The 20,506-nt window shown below is 46.1% G+C and overlaps 1 protein-coding gene across 1 annotated transcript in view; it reads right to left on the bottom strand.

The window, feature by feature from the left end:
• The window catches only part of ITPKB (inositol-trisphosphate 3-kinase B), an 89,987-nt gene extending 86,607 nt beyond the window's left edge, over window positions 1-3,380 (bottom strand). Inside the window, exon 1 of the mRNA XM_066595134.1 lies at window positions 3,084-3,380. The gene's annotated coding sequence lies outside the window, so the exon portion shown is untranslated. The remainder of the gene's footprint in view (window positions 1-3,083) is intronic.
• Window positions 3,381-20,506: the final 17,126 nt, after the last annotated feature.

Genomic DNA, 20,506 nt, shown 5'->3' with positions numbered 1-20,506 from the left:
ACCAAACCAGAGACCCCCATAAGTACAGAGCAGGGTACTGGTTGGCTGGGAGGTGTGTAATGACGGACTACTGATGATCACCTATATAGTTTACATATGATAAAGCGCCAGATTATTAACCCTTTAATACATAAAACCATGCTGCAGTACGGATTTAAAGGGGAAGTCCATTTTACACAACGTTATCTGAGCTGCTCCTCCTGCAGGGACCCCCGCAGTCCATCTGTTATCGAGTTGATGATTAAGTTTCTATCCCCTATCATTAGTGATATGGTTATTTGGCAAACAACATGTTAATCTATACGGCGCACATTTCCAGCAGTTGGGTCATTTTCCCATTAAGTTGGAGCATCAGGTGGTCTGACTTTTTCTCCATTGACAAAAGTATTGCACCCCTTCCCTGCGCACCCGCGTGCCCCCCCTGCTATGTAACGATACGTCAACCTGCGCAGTGATGATCCGCCGCCGCCATCATGGCGCTCACACCCTCATTGTCCCCGATGTGACAGAACCTCGTGTTGTCACTTCATTTCTAAATACTCTAAAGGTCACCGGCTATTATATCCCGCCGGGCTCCAACAGGCTCTATTATACTCCGCAGCTTACTGACAGCTGGTGATTAAAGCGATCTTACAGTATAACCGAAAACTAATGAAGTCCGGAGCCCCTGCGGAGTATATAATGACGCACTATGTCATATCCGGGGAATTGCATAAGCAGCAATTCCCTAAGGCTAACTTCATATCGGGCTCGCCCGGGTGTTTAATAAGTCTCGCATCACTTCGGGGAGGCAGCGATCCTCCGGAGGATCAAGGAGCGTTTTCCATTATTTTCAATGGGGAAACCTGCGTGATACAATCGGACGTGTAAATATGGCCTACGGGCGTATTCACACTGGTGAGCGCGATATCAATCCGAGAAACTCAGATATCGCGCTCTTAGCGTTGCGACTTAATATGTGAGTGCGATGCGATCTTTTACAACTCCCATTGGAAATAATTGGCGATTCCTTTCCCCAGTATCGGTCCGATATGATGGGATCCTGTAAGCCCTCCGGTCAGTTATAGCCGCCATCGCTGGCAAGATTTCTATTGGTCGGATATCTCACATGCACCCGTATACCTCTATTAGGATCCCTCCCTTCACAGGGGCCATGGAGGCCGTACAGCTATATTACTGGATCTCCTCCGCTCGTGTGGGGACTCATTCCGAAGATATGAGGGAATTGCTTTTTATGCAACATGTACAATACAGTATCCTCTCATCCCGGATTTCCATATACTGACACCCGGTGACCTGCGATCATTTATACGTTTGCCTACAGCTCAATGAATCTACACCTATAACATCTTGGAAAACTGCATAGATAGCAATTCCTCTATTATAATTCATGCAGTGTAGGAATCAAATAACATTTGTGTGGGCTGTGACCCAGGTCCTGTGTATTTACGCAGACAGGAGAGACTCTGATAATGGCTGTAGATTAAGTAATTGCTATTTATGCGATTCCCTAATAAACCTACACTATACTATCCAAAACCCGGAGTTTCTATTGATGTCCAGCGACCGGTGCTAACGCACATCGTACCAATATGTTTGCCTATAGATTGATGAAACCTATAGCATTTTGGAATATTGCATAAAGAGCAATTCCTCCCGTATTGTAATCGCCCCTTTTACCATTAGGATACATGGGATAATTGAGGAGGCTGTAACCCTCATGTCTTGTGCATCTGAGCAGGCGGGAGAGACTCCGATAATGGCTGTAGATTCCGTAATTGCTATTTATGCAATTCCCTAATAGACCTAGACTTGAAATCCAGTATGCTTTCCCACTTTCCAATAACCGGAGTTTATACTGATACCAGTGATACTTTACACGTTTTCCTGCAGCTCCATGAATCTAGCCTATGATAGCTCAGACAATTGCATACATAACAATTCCTTCATTGTAGCTCAGGTGTTGTAATAGCACCTACTACAATTAGAAGTCATGGGACATTCGAGGAGACCATAAACTCCAAGTCCCGTGTACCTCTGATGACGGACGGTTGGGTAATTGCCATCCCGGCCCGTCATATATACCATATATACATTCCATATTTGCGAGTTAAGCATATATTTATATCTCTAAACTCCGATGCGCGGAACGCGGTTTATACGTTTTTCACTGTAAACGCTTTTTTTTTATTAATTCTAATAAAGTTTTGTGGTTCAACACTTTTTTTCCTTGATCACAAAAAAAAAAAGACGCGTTAACCATATGGAAACGTGCGCCATATATTCCCATCTGTTTTTCATTGACTGCAATGTTAAAAAAAAAACGTATACGTTTCCAGGTTTTTTTTTATAGAACAGAAATGTAGCGGCGGCGAGCTCCGGTCCCACAAAGAAAACAACAAACGTATGTTAGGCTAACCGTAGGCGGACTACGCATAAACCACTGCGGATCCGTGAAACGATACGTTTTCATCCTTTTTTTGGACAAATATAGCGTGCGTTTCACGGATAAACATGCGCCAATGCGGGCCGCCTTTAATGCGAGTTCCTTGGTGAAGTTATACAATACAAAATGGGTTCTGGTGAATTTGGAGGTTCTGATATGAAGCTCAGATGGACACAACGATCGCCTTCGCGGTATGATGGGGGTTGTAGTGCCGCCATGATGCGGCCGATAGCGAGGCTCCGTGGCGACGAAACGTTTCTGTAAATGGAAACTTGTTTCAGCGTTTGGATCTTATCCTCATCACAACCGTCATGGCGAATACCAACCGCCAGCGTTCGATAGAAATGAGAACGACCAATCAGGTTGATTACAATTTCGCCGTCCGAAAATTTGTGCCAATTTTATGACCCACATTTCAGGCGAATATCCCCCCCAACGCGTTTTACAGAGGAACGGATCCCTGTGTAACAAACAGCAGATGCCTAACTGGTGCACAGACAGACATCTGCCCACACAGGGCACCCAGCGACGGGCACCCACGCCTTGTAATGCGCCCTACTGTCCCACGTGGGTATATTATGGTTACAATGTTGCAATGTACATATATCTCAGCTCAGGCAGTGTGATACACTCTTACCTGTGCAAGAGTTGACCTAGTCCCTGCTGTCCTCTCCCAAAGTCCTTGTCGCCTTTCTGGCCCCCCTCCTCTTCTTCTGTGGGGTCAGATCCCAGCCTGGGGGTCCACAGACGAGCAGGACCACCGCTCCGCTGCTTGTGCCTCCCTGCAGTGTTGGTTCAATGTGCAATGTACAAGTATGTAGCAGGAAGGAAGTTGTGTAGTTTGTCTGGGGCCGAGCTCAGCGAGCTTCCTTGTACTGGGGGAACTGAGAAAGTTTCCATTGTCAGACTCGCTGCACCCTCTGCTTGCAGCTCTGCTACTTTCCACTGCCTGCACTGGGAGACAGCAGACTGCTTTTCTCTCCTCTCCCATCCAATCAGTGGATTGCAGGAGGAGGACACGCCAGCTCCATGGCTAATAGCAGAGAGAGAATAGACAGAGGGTTGTATGGATGGCTGCCCCTGGGCACCCTGGCATGGGCGCCACTGCTGCCCAGAGTTATATTCATGGGGTATAATAAATGCAAAGATGTGGGGGGAGGCAGATGTTATAATGCACTGAAAACACTTATAAACCGATCCCCCAGGGAGAGTGTGTGGTTGAAACTGTGTATCTAAGCCTACAGTATCATAGATGATACTATCTACTATCAAAACCTATCCTGTGTGATACTGTCTATTCAACTGGGGTGTCTAATCCTATCATATGTGATACTGTTCAACTCGGGAATCTAATCCTATCCTGTGTGATACTGCATGTCCAACTGGGGTATCTAATCCTATCCTGTGTGATACTGCCTGTTCAACTAAAGTATCTAATCCTATCATATGTGATACTGTCTGTTCAACTGGGGTATCTAATCCTATCATGTGTGATACTGTCTGTTCAACTGGGGTATCTAATCCTATCATGTGTGATACTGTCTGTTCAATTGGGGTATCTAATCCTATCATATGTGATACTGTCTGTTCAATTGGGGTATCTAATCCTATCATATGTGATACTGTCTGTTCAACTGGGGTATCTAATCCTATCATATGTGATACTGTCTGTTCAATTGGGGTATCTAATCCTATCATATGTGATACTACCTGTTCAACTGGGGTATCTAATCCTATCATATGTGATACTGTCTGTTCAACTGGGGAATCTAATCCTATCATATGTGATACTACCTGTTCAACTGGGATATCTAATCCTATCATATGTGATACTACCTATTCAACTGGGGTATCTAATCCTATCATATGTGATACTGCCTGTTCAACTGGGGTATCTAATCCTATCATATGTGATACTACCTATTCAACTGGGGAATCTAATCCTATCATGTGTGATACTGTCTGTTCAACTGGGGTATCTAATCCTATCATATGTGATACTGTCTGTTCAACTGGGGTATCTAATCCTATCATATGTGATACTACCTGTTCAACTGGGGTATCTAATCCTATCATGTGTAATACTGTCGGTTGAACAAGCATACCTACACCCAAACTAATCTTGTATGATACTCTCTCCTGCATCTAAACCTATCATGAGTGATACTGTCTGCTGAACTGGAGTATCTAAGTTAATCATGCAAAATACTGCTGAACTGGGGTATCTAATCCCATCATATGTGATACTGCCAGTTCAACTGGGGTATCTAATGCCATCATATGTGCTGCTGGGGAGCCAATCCTATCAGATGTAATAATGTCTGTTGAGCAAGCATACCTAAGCCTATGATGTGATACTTAATACTGAGATGGTGTATCTAAGCCTATCATGATTGATAATGCCGGCTGAATTGGGGAATCTAAGCTTTTCTGCTGAACCAAGGTATCTAAGTTCATCATGGGTGTTACTGCCTGCAAAACCATCTGGGAAACCATCTGCTAAAGTGTTGTATCTAAGCCTATTATAAGTGATATTGCCTGCTGTAATGGGGTCTCTAAGCTTAAAATGTGTGATACTGTCTGCTGAATCAAGATATCAAAACCTGGGGTATCTGATCCCATCGTAAGTGATACTGTCCTCAGTACTCTGGTATCTAATCCTATCATATGTGATACTCTGTGTTGTGCAAGAATAGCTAAACCTATGATGTGCAATAATCTCTGGTGAGCCGGTGTATCTAAGCCTATCATGGGTGATGCTGTCTGCTGAACTGGGAATCTAAGCTTATCATGGGTAATACTGTCTACTAAACTGGGGTACTTTCAGCAGATTCGGTTCCTCTTAGTTTATTAAGGGTGATACTGCCTACTGAGCTGGTGTATCTAAGCCTATTATGTGTGATATTGTCTACTTTTGACAATTTTCCATATCTATATGTAGCAGGTTTATGGAAACTGACTTAAAGAAAGCATTCTGTGTTGCCCATAGCAACCAATCACAGCTTTTATTTTTTTATGAACAGCATTAAACATGAAAGCTGCGCTGTGATTGGTTGGCCCTCTTTAGGCATCTCCTCTGGCCGACCTCCTGCGCCTCACAGCCCGCCTGCTTCCAACTTTACTAGGGTTGCCACCTTTGTCACAAAAAATACCAGCCAAGGTGAAAGGGGCGTGGCTTGGGAAAGTAGTTGGCGGCGTAGCCTATCACGTCGTAGGGTTTTAACTCTGATATTCTAGTGGCCCCAACTAGTTATTGTTTAGTGAGGTGCTTCACCACGGCTCCCACCTGCAGGATCCCGGCCGGTTCCACCACTAAGTAAAGCAGATGCTGCAATCCCTATGCTTTCACTGTGGACCTCCTTCTCTGTTATCGGATCCTGACGACTACGCCAAAATATATGGTGGGTGGTGGCATCATGAAGCAGATTCAGGAGTTACAAAAATATGCAATGTTTATTTACGAACAAAGGAATGAAAATGAGTGATGTTAGAATTACAAGAAAGCAATGAATCTTTTACCGTAAATTGGCCCAACGTAATGCTTTATGCACAAAAACAATTACTGGCAGAACAGGTTCAATAACACGGTTCATTTACGAAAGACCAACACCTCACTTTTGGTGATCAATACCACATTCTCATTGGTTCCCCTTTTTCTCGTACGATGGTCCTTTAAATAACAGTCTTTAACTGGGTTCGAACACCCAAAACTTGCAGAAAGTTCAGTGTCTGCATTATTGGCTCTATCCCCTATAGCAGAAATGCTAATTAAGGGACTGAATCCCTTTCAGGTGTGCACAGCCAGTGTGGGGGCCAGCCTCACTTACAATTCGTTGTGTGGGAATCATCGCTACCACCAGCCCAGGTTAGTCCAAAATCAGGAGGTCGTCTATACCATGACTGCCGTGGATCTCTGTCGCAGGCCTGATTCCCCGCTCGGGTTGGCCCCATAGCAAGGTCTCTCTCTCCTTGGTCTCAGGCAGTCTCTGGTCCCTCTGTACCGTAATCTTATCATAGCCCCTCTCACATCCAGGTGTCAAGGTTCCTGCTGCCCTTTCTCCTTGGCAAAAGCAGCTTCTCTGCAGACTATTGCACCTCTCCAGCAGACTATTGTACCTCTCCAGTTGCGCAGCTCATATTGCTCCCTTTTATATGAGGGCATACTTGCCCTAGTAAGTCCTCAGTGAGCACGCTCACCTCCTTCTCTCTCTCATTTTAGGACCTCCCATCATGTGACCTCCTGACAGACGATCAGAGCATAGCACATAGGAGGCAATATCTGGGTGCTGTTTTTCAAATTAGCCACTAGAGCTTATTACAACGTCAGGTTTCCCATTTTCATAGCAGTTTAAAGGAGATGTCCCGCGCCGAAACGGGTTTTTTTTTTTTTAAACCCCCCCCCCCCCGTTCGGCGCGAGACAACCCCGATGCAGGGGTTAAAAAAACCACCCGCACAGCGCTTACCTGAATCCCGGCGGTCCGGCGTCTTCATACTCACCTGCTGAAGATGGCCGCCGGGATCCTCTGTCTTCGTGGACCGCAGCTCTTCTGTGCGGTCCACTGCCGATTCCAGCCTCCTGATTGGCTGGAATCGGCACGTGACGGGGCGGAGCTACACGGAGCCGCTCTCTGGCACGAGCGGCTCCATAGAAGACTGCTGAAGACCCGGACTGCGCAAGCGCGGCTAATTTGGCCATCGGAGGCCAAAAATTAGTCGGCACCATGGAGACGAGGACGCTAGCAACGGAGCAGGTAAGTAAAAAACTTTTTATAACTTCTGTATGGCTCATAATTAATGCACAATGTATATTACAAAGTGCATTATTATGGCCATACAGAAGTGTATAGACCCACTTGCTGCCTCGGGACAACCCCTTTAACTATTTGGGGTGAGTCCCTTATATGTTCCCCCCACTAAAGGCTGCTAGTTCCTAGCAAAAAATGCAGTACTGCACATATTTTACACATATTCATCAAATGGCAGTGTCAGCAGCAAACTATTGGGGCAAAATCCTCTCCATTAGGCCTAGTAGTTACGTCTGACGGTTTTGGCGTCAGCCCTAGCTTCAGCACATACTGGCCCATAGTGTCAGGGCTCATAGCCAGTATTCCAGGCGGCAGCTCTACCTGTTGAGCTCTCAAGCCTGTTGGACAGCTCCCTTGCTGAATCGTGTCCCAGTTCCTTGTTCCCGCTACCCAGTTGCTGATTAGCTCCACCCTGTTGCTAATTGGACTTCCTATTTAAGCCTTGCCCTATACCTACCTCCCTTGCATGATTACTGTGCTCCCAGATGCTTGTGGTGTAGAACGTCATTCTGTACCTGCAGCTAGTCCCACTGACATAACACCGCTAGGGACTCTTGACTAAAGCGAATTCTCTCTTCTTTACCCGGTTTCTTCTGCCGAGTTACCCAGACTTTACTTGCACCCCTTCCAGATCATCATATTGGATTCTGCTGCACTTTGCATTGGTCTTTCCCAGCAATGCCTTCGGGGGGTACGGACTCCACTTATTGGTGCCACCACTGGAGGCAAGGCAATTTGCTCAACCTTAAGGCGCTCTTCTTTCTTGAACACACCAACTATGTCTCTCGCAGGGATTTCCAGGATCACTGTTGATAGAACTTCAGCGCCTGTATCCTCATCCTTGGGTCTAAATTAGTAAGGGAAATTGGGTTCAGCTAGTCGCCTGTTTCTACTATTTAGGCCCACTTTCCGTACATAATCTGATCCAGCATCTGGAGTACATTCAAGCCCAGGATCACAGAGACATCACCTCGAGAAGACTTAGATACAACTACAACTCCTTTTTGCCATCTTGGCACCACACTCATGTCTATCCATGTAACATCCAATATGGGGACTGGCACTTGGTTGGTTGCAGTCAGCTTCATGCCAGTCTATTGTTCAAGTTAGACTGGGAATACCTCCGACCCAACCGGGGATGACGGTCCAGATGGGTACCGGGCCTCTTCGTTCTACGATTTTTCGTTTGAAAGCTGTTTCCTTAGAGCTTTAACTTGGATCAATCTCTCTTGCACAGAACGCAATGTACATTGCAGCTCTCGGTCCATCTTCTCCAAACCTCCTGTCTTCTGGGCAGACTGCGGCTCTCTGCTGTCTGAGATCTCACGATATATGGGCTGTAACTTTCATCTTTATTCCTGGCAACGGCTTCTGCCTACAACTGGTGAAAAATTAGCAAAGGATCCACCAGGATTCCTTCTCATCACTTGTCCTAGTGGGACACTATGTAATCCACTAATGAACTGGTGTCTCAGAATCTGCTCTGCATGTCCCATAGTGTCCAACCAGTTCACTTCTCTTCCAGAGACTAGCCAGAATTTGCCGGGGAGCGGGGGCATATTGGGAAACATCTTCCTCCTCCCGTTGGTGTTGAATGAAAAACCTGAGTCTAAGGTTCTTGGGACTTGTCTCTCTGTACGTGTCCTCAAGGAGCTGACAGATTTTCTCAACAGTTCTGTGTTATCAATCAGGCCTTAACAATACTGTTTTGTGGGCATCTCCCGCTGGGGCATTCCAAGCTAACTCTGTCTGCAGATCAGGAGGGACATTAATTATACAGACGATTGGTACTCTGCAGCCCAGCTACACAAAGCATAAGTATCAGAGTCCATCACATTTAGTCTGGTGGTATAACATGACTCCAACTTGTAGCACCCTGGCCAGGGTACTGCCACTATCCAAAGGAGCAGCTGAAACCCCTACCTTTTTACAGTGGACCTCCATCTCCATTATTGTATCCTGCCGACTACGCTAAAATATGTTGCGGGTGGTGATAGCAAAATGCAGATTGAGGATACTATATAGCAAGAGTTACAAAAATCTGCAATGTTCATTTGAAAACAAGCCGATAAAAATTAGCAATGCTAGAATAACAAGAAAGCAATATAACCTTTAACCTAGAGTTACCGAACGCTAAGTACCGCTAACTACCCGTATATACTCGAGTATTAGCCGACCCGAGTATAAGCCGAATCAATAAGTTTTACCACAAAAAACTGGTAAAACTTATTGACTCTAGTATAAGCTATACTCGAGTATATACTAGGTAAAGAAAAAATGCAATACTCACCTCCCAGCCAGCGTCTGTGTCCCCGGCACGATTGTCTTCCCGGCGGTGCAGTAAGCTGCTTGAGAATTCTCCCCGCTGTCATCTCCCTGTTTGGCTTTGAATTCTCCCACCATCAGCGCTGTGTAGGTAAGTGCTGTGATTGGATTGAGCACCAGCCAATCACAGCCGGCGCTCGATAAACCAATCACAGCCATTCAGTGATCTCATCCACTGAATGGCTGTGAATGATTGAGCGCCGGCTATGATTGGCTGGCGATCGATCCAATCACAGCGCTTACTTACACAGCGCTGACGGCAAGGGAAATCAAAGCTGAGCAGGGAGATGACATCGGGGTGAATTCTCAAGCAGCTTGCCGCACCGCCGGGGAGATAATCGTGACGGGGACACAGATGCCGGCTGGGAGATGAGTATTGCAGGTTTTTTGTTGTTTTTTTTTTTTACCTCACTCGAGTATAAGCCGAGGGGGGCTTTTTTAGCATTAAAAAAATGTGCTGAAAAACTAGGCTTATACTCGAGTATATATGGTAAATCCTAGGATCATTAGCATTTTTTTCACAAACACAATTACCATCAAAACAAGTTCAATACCACAGTTTGTTTACAAAAGAACAATACCTGGCTTTTGGTGATCAATACCACATTGTCTCTTACGAAAGCTAGTTCCCCTTTTCTTCGTGCAATGTTCCTTTAAACAACACATTCCTTAACCCAGGTTCAAGCACCCAAGTCTTGTATAAACTTCAGTATCCGTATTATTAGCCCTAACTCCTATAGCCCTAAATCCTTTAGGACTCGAACCGGGAACCTCCTGCACTTCAAGCGGTAGCCCTCCTTATTGAGCCATAAGCCCTTGGACAGTTCCTCTGCATACCTGTTACCTCATTCATAGATGCTGCTAACCCAGCCATGTCCTAGCTCCGCCCGGTTCTCGATTAGACTTCCTATAAAAGCCCTGCCCTGCCACTGCATCGGCGCGTGATTTATCTGCTTCACAGCATTGTTTAATCCAGCGCCGCGTTGACTGCTTCTCCTGATACTGACTTCTGACTTCCTCCCTGACTACATTACCTGCCTCATTCCTTTGTACTGCCCACCGAGACATCCAGTTGTTGACCTCTGGCTTTCCATCTGAATCCGTTACCTGCCTCATCCCTTTCTACTGCAAACAGAGATTTCCCGATAATGACTCCTGGCTATCCTGACTACCGACTTGCATGGCTGCTACACCCTCGGCTCCTATCCAGCACCAGTAAGACGTAACAAATTAATCACGCCTAAACATGGAGCCCGTAGTGACCCCCAGCGGAAGCAAGTTACAGAGATCCAGGAATTTTGTGCCTACCAAGAGAAGTTCACTGGATTGCAGGCACTGGTGCTAGATTAACAAAAGGAAATCATCAGTTTAAAGAAGCAATTTCTGGATTTGCATCACTCAGGCTCTGTAGTGATTGTCGTCAGTATAGAGCACTGGTGGCGAACCTATGGCACGCATGCCAGAGGCGGCACACAGAGCCCTCCCTACTGGCACCCGCTGCCGCCGGCTGCTCACCACGGAAGTGATTACCGTCTGGGGTGCTGCAGCTCCCTGGCCAGTAACCACGGAGCAGCGCTGCTGCCAGCACTGATCCCGGCACACACTCTGATGCCCCCCGGAGATGAATCGAAGACGGCTTTCAGAACAAGATATAGACACTTTGAATCTCTAGTAATGCTGTTCAGTCTCTGCAATGCTCCTGCTACCTTCCAGCACTTTATCAATGACGTATTTCGAGACCTGTTGGATCAATTCGTAGTGGCATATTTTAATGACATCCTCATCGTCTCTGACAATTTGGAGGAGCATCACAGGCACGTTCGGGGGATCTTGGAATGACTCCAAAAGAATAACCTCTACATCAAGCTAGAGAAGTGTAAGTTTGAACAAACCCAAATACAATTCCTGGCATACAATAGTTTCCCAGATGGCTTAAGTATGGATCCCAGCAAGATTAAAGCCATCCTGGATTGGCCCATTCCAAGAAATTTAAAGGAAGTACAGTGCTTTATCGGTTTAGCAAACTTCTACAGAAGATTTATCAAGGCCTTCTCCAAAGTCGTCTCTCCCATCACCTCCCTCACGAAGATAGCACACACGTTTTCCTGGTCCCTCGAGGAAACAAGTCATTTTGGAGAAAATAAAGACTCTTTTTACTTCAGCACCATTACTGATTCACCCAAGACGAGAATTGCCTTTTGTCATGGCGGTGGATGCTTCCGACTCTGCAGTGGGAGCTATCCTATCACAATGAGTTGGAGATAAGATACAACTACATCCTTGTGCATTTCTGTCCTATACCCTATCACCCGTGGAGAAAAACTATGATGTCAGGAACAAGGAGCTTCTGGCCATCAAGGTGGCTTTCACCGAATGGAGAAACGTCTTGGAAGGAGCCTTTCATCCAGTAACGGTTCTTACTGACTATAAGAATTTAGAATTTCTCCATACTGCTAACAAGGTTATCTGCGAGACAAGCACAATAGGCCTTGTTTTTCTCCAGCTTTAATTTCACTGTGTCTTATGTCCCGTTTCCCAAAATGGCAAAGCAGATGCATTGTCCAGGGTATTTTCGGAGCCTGGGGAGAAGTCAAATACAGACTACACAATTCTGTCCCCAATAAACTGTTTGGGTATCCTTCATTCTGAGGACCGCCTAACAAAGCTTAAGGGAGGTTAAGAAAGTTACCCCTTTCTGAATCATCCTTATAGGGATGTGAAGCTCTCTTTCGAGAATGGACTTTGGAAGCGAGAACACCAACCATACCTTCCCGAGGCTGATCAATTCGAAGTCCTCAAACTGGTTTACGATTCCAAGTTGGCAGGTTACCTTGGGGTCACAAAGACTTTGGAACTCTTACTTCGTTCCTTCTTGTGGCCCGACTGCAGGAAGAATGTGAATATATGTCACCTCTTGCAAGGTATGTGCCCGGAATAAGACACCACGAGCTGACCCTCTGGGATTCCTACAGTCTCTGCCAATCCCATCCAGGTCATGGGTATCTATTTTGATGGACTTTAGAGTAGATCTGCCCCCCTCAAAAGGAATGACTACCATCCTCATTGTCGTGGAACGACTCACGAAGATGGGTCACTTCCTCCCTATAAATAAGATTCCTACCACCGAGCACACCGCAGAGTTGATGATCCGGGAAGTTTTCCAACTACATGGAATTTCTGAGGATATCGTGTTGGACAGAGGGGTTCAGTTCACCTCAAAGTTCAGGATACACTTCAGCACAGCCTTGGGAATTACCAAGAGTCTATCCTCTGCCTTTCATCCTCAGTCCAACAGCCAGGCAGAGAACTAACCAGACCCTGGAGCAGTAACTCTGCTGCTGCATCTCCCATCTTCAGGATGACAGGGTGGATTATCTACTGACAGCAGAGTTCACATATAACATTGCCTAACGTAGTTCTACCGCCCAGAGCCCGTTTTATGCCAACTACGGGACGCACTTTATTTTCATTCCTGGACTTCCTGCCAAGACTCCCATCCCAATGGTCAACCACAGATTAGAAGTATTGACAAATATTCAAAAGCAACTAAAGGAGGCCTTACGGGAAGTTCAGGAGGCCTACAAAGAAGTGGTGGACCGACATTATGAAGCGGCTCCCCATTTCCAGGTTGGAGTGAAGTTATGGTTATCCATCTGAAAACACACGTACTTTCTCCCAAACCTGAGCAAAGTTTTATAGAACCGTTTCCAATTATAGTGAGGATCAGCCAGGCAGCTTTCCGCTTGAAGCTCCTGGGCAGCCTAAAAATCCATCCAGTGTTCCATGTGTCCCTACTGAAGCCATTCCGGGAGAATTCCTTCCCAGGGAGAAAGCAACCGCCTACCTCTCCTGTGAATTTTCAAGGGCACGGTGAGTACATCATTGAAAGGATCTTGGACTCCCGGAGATACCAAAGAAAACTGCAGTACATGCACATGCACCTAGGCTCACAGAGGACGTCCACCGAAGGTACTCGGGAAAGCCAGTGCCTGGGACGTCCGGAGGCTATCCTGGAAGAGGGGGGCTACTGTCACGATTCGAACCAGGAACCCTTCTGCACTCCAAGCGGCAGCCCTTCTTATTGACCATCAGCCTTTGGACAGTTCCCCTGCATACCTGCTGGCTTGCTCCCAGATCCTGCCAACCCAGCCCATGTCTTAGCTCTGCCTGGTTCTTGATTAGATTTCCTATAAAAGCTTGGCCCTGCCACTGCACCACCACGCGATTAAACTGCTTCACAGCACTGTTTAATCCAGCTCCATGTTTCCTGCTTCTCTGCTGTTTCTGCAAGATCTCCTGATACTGACTTCTGGCTTCCCCCCTGCCTACGTTACCTTCCTCATCCCTTTGTTCTGCACACTGAGACCTCACATTGCTGACCTCTGGCTTTCCATCCCACTATGTTACCTGCCTTTCAGGCGTGCACACCTAATATGGAGGCTGGCCTCACTTACAATTTATTGCATGGAAATCAAAGCTACCTCTGGCCCCGGCTAGTCCAAGGTCTGGAGGATGACTCTGCCATGGTTCTTTTGGATCTTTGTCGCAGTCTTGATTCGCACCCAATTTGGGACAGAAGCAAGGTATTATATTATATGCATAAAAAATATGTGTGCAATACGGAGCATATATATGCCCATGTCAATGAGCCCTTAATACACCTGGAAAAAATGTCACATGCATTAAGTTGAGCATAAATGCACAAGTTCTTATTCTTGGTCCAAATTGACATGTTTTGTGCTTTCTCTGGAGCCCCTTGGAGCCATAACCTGAAACTTCTTGTCCCCTTAATCGGATCTGTAAACTATGACAACATAGGATGCCCAGCATTTCACATTTTTTGCTGAGGTTTTTCATGCAGATTTCCAAAACCTTTAGCTTTTACAAAACATGTTTATGGTTTACTGTCATCCTTTGTCCTTTTCTTGGTGGTAATTTTTTTAAGATTTGGTGGTCCCTCCACTTGTGGGACGTACCTTACACAACACACCTTCTCTACTCGGAATATGTATGTGTATGCTCTTCACTATTGCTTTAATGATTTAATAATATTTTCCCTATTACTTTCCAGATCTGACCTCAAAATTCTGCTGGCTGCTCACACACATAGACAACCAACCCCGCCTCACTGTGAGTCATGTGACCTAAAGGCGTTAAACGGGGCACCGGTCATCTGAATAGTTGCTTGCGAATGAGAATTTGTTCACTAGTTGCTTTGTTTCAGCTCACAGAAAATATAGTTGCTAGTTGATTAATTATCGTCTGGTGTAAACAGGTAATTGTTGCTTTTTAATGACGAGCAAATAAGTTTGCAGGGGGGTGTGCACTTTTTAATGTGCCCCTCCCACTGAACACTGATCGACTCCCACCTTTTCTTGAATATTGCTCCTGCCACTTAAGGGTGACTACCCCCTACAGTTTTTTTGTTCTCACTGCGAAATTTGCAGCGTTTTTTTTTCTGCAGGGGTCTATGGGACTTGTAATGTTAAAATCGCGATTGCGCAAAATCGCAATTTACCGCGAAATCGTGTGCTCAGTGGACTTTGTAACCAATGAGCTTGTGTTGGGGAGGGGTCAGGGGCGTAACTATAGAGGGTGCAGGGGATGCGGTTGCACCCGGGCCCAGGAGCTTTAGGGGGCCCATAAGGCCTCTCTTCTCCATATAGGGAGCCCAGTACTATGAATAAAGCACTATAATTACGGGCCCTGCTACACATTTTGCATTGGGGCCCAGGAGCTTTAAGTTACGCCTCTGGGAGGGGTTGACATTCCTAAAACCGTCTGTCAAAGAATGTCCCGCCTCCTAATTAGTCGACGAATGAAATTTTGGCTGAAACATTTGCTCCCAAAAATTCATTCAGCAATCACGAAATCGAACACCAATCCTACGTACGTCTTATCGACTATTCAGATAATAGTTGTCTCATGTAAAGCCAAACTGAGAGTTTTACCTGAGCTCCCAGAGTGCACTGCTCTCTGGTAACAGGCAGAATTCTGAAGGCAGCTCTAAAAGTAACTAGAGAGCACAATCCAATCAGAACAAGATACGTAAAGCAACATATTTCCTAAAGAACTCAACATTTTATGTAAATTTTAGTGGCAGGATGGTATAAATTATTGTTCAAGTCTCCCTTTAACCCCTTGAAGTCTCCCTTTAACCCTTTCACCCAAAATTATGTACATGTATATCCTCCCGGCGCAATTTCTGTAGCCCAACAAACTTGTGTCACTCACAGAGGGCGGCGGCTGTCTTTGACAGCTGACACTTACCCACGACAGCTACGATCAGCATTCATGCTGATTGTGGCTGTTAACCCTTTAAATGCTGTCAATTTTGATATCGACATTTAATTGCTCTAATATAGGAGTCTCCCATAAAAGTGAGTTTGAGAGGTACCATTCGGTTGTTATGGCAGCCCAGAGCCTTCTAAAGGCCCCCGGTGCTGCCGTGTATTTAGGATGGGCACATGGCTGGTCATAATAGACTGCAGGCAGTAATCCTATATACTGCAATACTGAAGTATTCCAGTATATGTATAAGTGGTCAGAAAATCACAAGTTAAGGCTGGATTCAGGCGAACGTATATCGGCTCGGTTTTCACGCCCAGCCGATATATGTCGTCTCTCTCTGCAGGGGGGAGCTTGGAAGAGCCAGGAGCAGTGCTCTGAGCTCCCGCCCCCTCTCTGCCTCCTCTCCGCCCCTCTGCACTATTTGCAATGGGGAGAGGAGGGACGGGGCAGGGCTAATTCGGTAAACTTAGCCCCGCCCCGTCCCACCTCCTTTCTTTGCAAATAGTGCAGAGGGGCAGAGAGGGGGTGGAAAGGAGGCAGAGAGGGGGCGGGAGCTCAGTTCCTGCTCCTGGCTCTTCCATCCTCCCCCCCTGCAGATGAGGACACCGTATATTAGCTGGGCGTGAAAACCGAGAAGATATACGGTCGTCTGAATCCAGCCTAAAGTCCTCTATGGGGAATAAAAAAAAGGAATAGGTGAAAACTAAAGTTTTTTTTTTATTACTGAAAAAATAAAGGATACCCAAAGTAAAAAAATCTAATTTCCCATATTTATAATAAAAAAACATATTTTGTATCACCATGCTCGTAAAAATATGATCTATTAAAATAGCGTATGATTTATCCAAAATGGTACAAACAGAAACCACAGGAAAACGCCAGCCCCCACACCACCTCATCGAAGGAAAGATAAAAACAGTTATGGCAGAATAGCAGATAGCGGCAGAATTTAAAAAAAAGAAATATATTTTATTTTTTAAAAGTAGTACACCAAAAAAAGGAAACTCTATAAATTTGGTATCGCTGTAATCATACTGACCGATGGGATAAAGTCGCCCCCACAACCCTCACCGTCGATGGCAAAATTGAAGTATTTTTCCATTCCATTCCAGTACATTAAGGAGCATCATTAAAAAATACAACTCAACACCCCGATCGGCAGAATGCATACCTTCTGTCTCTACAAACTTACACCTATTTTACCCCCTCTATCTCTTCTTCTTTCTCTCCCTCTCTTACCTCCCTCAAATCCTCTGGTGCCTTGCGCCTGTGTCCCCGGAACGACATGCCTCAATACCTATAAGTTACCACCATGACCAGTCTATCATTTTGCACGTACAATGCCAGAGGTCTGAATTGCCCCGCTAAAAGAGGCCAGATCCTGGCACATATGCATAAAAAAAGGATACTCATTGCGCTCTTTCAGGAGACACACTACCGAGTGGGCCATATTCCCAAAAGCAACAACAGATATTACAAATCCTGGTATCACAGCCCACATCCTGAGAAAAAGGCCGGTGGTGTATCCATAGCCATACATAAAAACCTCCCACATAAACTCCTGGACTCTAAAGTAGACAAGGAAGGTAGATATTTATTCCTAAAGATGGATCTGGGATGTCGCATTATAACAGTGGCTAATATTTACTCTCCCAACACAGGTCAAGCCTCGTATGGACACCGCATACTGGGAGATCTGGTACAGTTCGCCTCAGACACCAACATAATCCTGGGAGGAGACCTCAATCTCTGCCTGGAGCCAGGTCTGGATTCATCCTCGGGCAAGTCCAGCTCATCCCTAGTGGCCCTACGTAGACTGCAGAGAAGAATATCAGAGCTGAGACTCGTTGACCTCTGGAGAACTTTACATCCAGGGGTCAGGGATTACAGCCACCACTCATCCTCACACAACAGTTACGGGAGGCTAGATTATATTTTGGTTTCCCACAGCCTCTTAGACTTAGCCCCACGAAGCTCTATGGGTAATTTTATATGGTCGGACCACGCGCCTGTCTATGGGGCACTACTGGGGGGAGAGACAAGAGGACAGAACACATGGCAACTGAACGACAACCTCCTGGGCGACGACTTGTGTATAGCTGAAATCAAACGTACCATAGACACCTTTATTGAAGTCCATAGAACGGACACAACATCCCCAACAATACAATGGGAAGCCATGAAGTGCGTTCTGAGAGGCATATTTATATCCCACGGGTCGAGGTTGAAGAAAGATAGGACAGGAAAGCTAACAGAATTGATAACCAAACTAGAGAAAAAGGAACAAGAAAATAAAAATCAAGTCTCCACATCATTGAACGCCGAGATCTCGCTATTATTCCAACAGATCTTAGGATGCATGGACCAAGCACACTTACACATAAGGGATAGGATAAAAGGCGGCTTTTATGAATATGGCAATAAATGCAGCTCCTGGCTAGCGAGGGCACTAAACCCGCGGGAGAGCCAGACCCACATCTTCGCAATAAACTCAAAGGAAAAGGGAAAAGTACATGCTACAAAGGATATATTGGAGTGTTTCCAGACATACTATAATGAGCTCTACAACATTAGATACGAGGGGAGCGACACGAGGGGGAGCACCACATCAAACATCGAACAATACCTAAATAGTCATGCACCACCACCAATACCTACAGAGGAGGCCAAGACACTAGAACGAGACATATCGGAAAAAGAGATCCTGGAGGAAATTCAGAATCTGAAAGCAGGGAAGAGCCCGGGGCCCGATGGCTTCACCCCCCCGATTTTATAAGATTTGCAGGGAGAAACTGGCCCCAATAATGAGCAGAGTTTTCAACGCAGTATCGGCAAACCACCCATTCCCACGCCAAGCCTTGCAAGCCACCATTACAGTGCTACCAAAACCAGGCAGAGATCCTATGTCATGCAGTAATTACTGCCCAATATCATTACTAAACATAGACACGAAAATCTTTGCAAGAACCATAGCCACACGCCTAAGACCGATTACTCCCCAGATCATTCATAGGGACCAGGTAGGATTTGTCCATGGCCGAGAAGCCAGGGACAATACCATCAGAACACTTTCACTGATAGAGAGGGCAAAGGCCACAAACAATCCACTATGCCTCTTATCAGTAGATGCCGAAAAGGCATTCGATCGAGTAAGCTGGGCATTTCTAGAGGCTACACTACATAAGATAGGATTAGGCGATCGGATAATAAACTGGGTGATGGCCTTGTACAGTAACCCCACGGCACAGGTTCGGGTGAACGGGAAACTCTCCGGGCCAATCAATATTAAAAATGGTACGAGACAGGGATGCCCGCTCTCCCCAACACTGTATGTATTGGCCATGGAGTCATTGGCCAACGCAATTAGAGCAAATAAGGAAATACAGGGATATACAGTAGCTCGGAACGAACACAAAGTGTCCTTTGTGGACGACCTCCTAGTATACATCACAAACCCCCAAAAAGCCATACCTGCCATCCTGGGAGGATTTGACAGATATAGCCAGGTTAGCAATTTTAAAATCAATCTCCACAAGTCGGATATATTAAACATTACGTTACCACCTGCGGAGGTTAGTCAGTATAGGTTGCAGTTCCCCCTAAACTGGAGAGAAGATCACATCAAGTACCTGGGGGTGTCTCTCTCCCCTGACCCGGGAAAACTTTATGATCTGAATTTTGAAGCTATTTATTCTAAGCTGGTGAGAGACTTTGAGAGGTGGAGACCATTAACCCTTTCCTGGTTTGGAAGAATAAATACCGTCAAAATGAATGCTCTCCCCAGACTCCTATACCTATTTCAAACGTTACCCATTCAAATCCCAAGAAACTACTTCCTTAAATTGAGAAAGGCGGTAACACGTTTCGTCTGGGGGGGCCACAGACCCCGCCTGAGCTACAGATTACTCACTCAACGGAAAGAAAAAGGAGGAGCAGGACTACCAGATTTAATCCTATACTACAGAGCAGCGATTGGCAAACTGGTTCTGGATCTGGTCCAGTGGGTGGAAATGGAGCAATATCCAGTACCAGGAAGGAATCAGGGACTCTTTTGGCTAAAGGGAGGTCTGGGGCGACGAGGCGTGGGAGTCTCCCCTCTGGTGGCTTCAATATTGAAAATATGGGATAACTTCGCACAACGACACCACCTAGTAGCAATTCCAGGCCCACTAATACCCCTTATTGGAAACCCGGACTTCCCCCAGGGAGATAGGGGATTACCTCTACTAGACAGAATGGGCTTACAAACACCTAGAGTAAGGGACCTGGTGGGGGAAGAGGGTCTACTACCACTGAGTACACTTCTAGGCGGCGGAGGGCCCTTGGCAGGCGCGTGGTTCCAGTACTTGCAGATGGGCCACTTTATTAGAGCTCTGGGACCGATATCGGATCTGACCGCATCACCCACGGCCTTCGAGGCACTCTGTGAGGGGCCTCGGCGGACGAAAGGGGAGATCTCCGCTGTCTATGACATCCTGGTCACTGGGGAGGACAGGGACGCAGTGAGGAGGATCCAGGGATCCTGGGAGAGGGAACTGGGTCGACCTGTGACAGAGGAGGATTGGGATAAAGCATGGCAAATGACACATAAGATGTCAGTATCAGGGAACCACCAAGAGATGAATTATAAACTCATAA

This window comes from Eleutherodactylus coqui, chromosome 3 (assembly GCF_035609145.1).
Source record: "Eleutherodactylus coqui strain aEleCoq1 chromosome 3, aEleCoq1.hap1, whole genome shotgun sequence".
In the NCBI taxonomy this organism is placed as follows: domain Eukaryota; kingdom Metazoa; phylum Chordata; class Amphibia; order Anura; family Eleutherodactylidae; genus Eleutherodactylus; species Eleutherodactylus coqui.
This window is presented reverse-complemented; position numbering and strand designations above follow the sequence as displayed.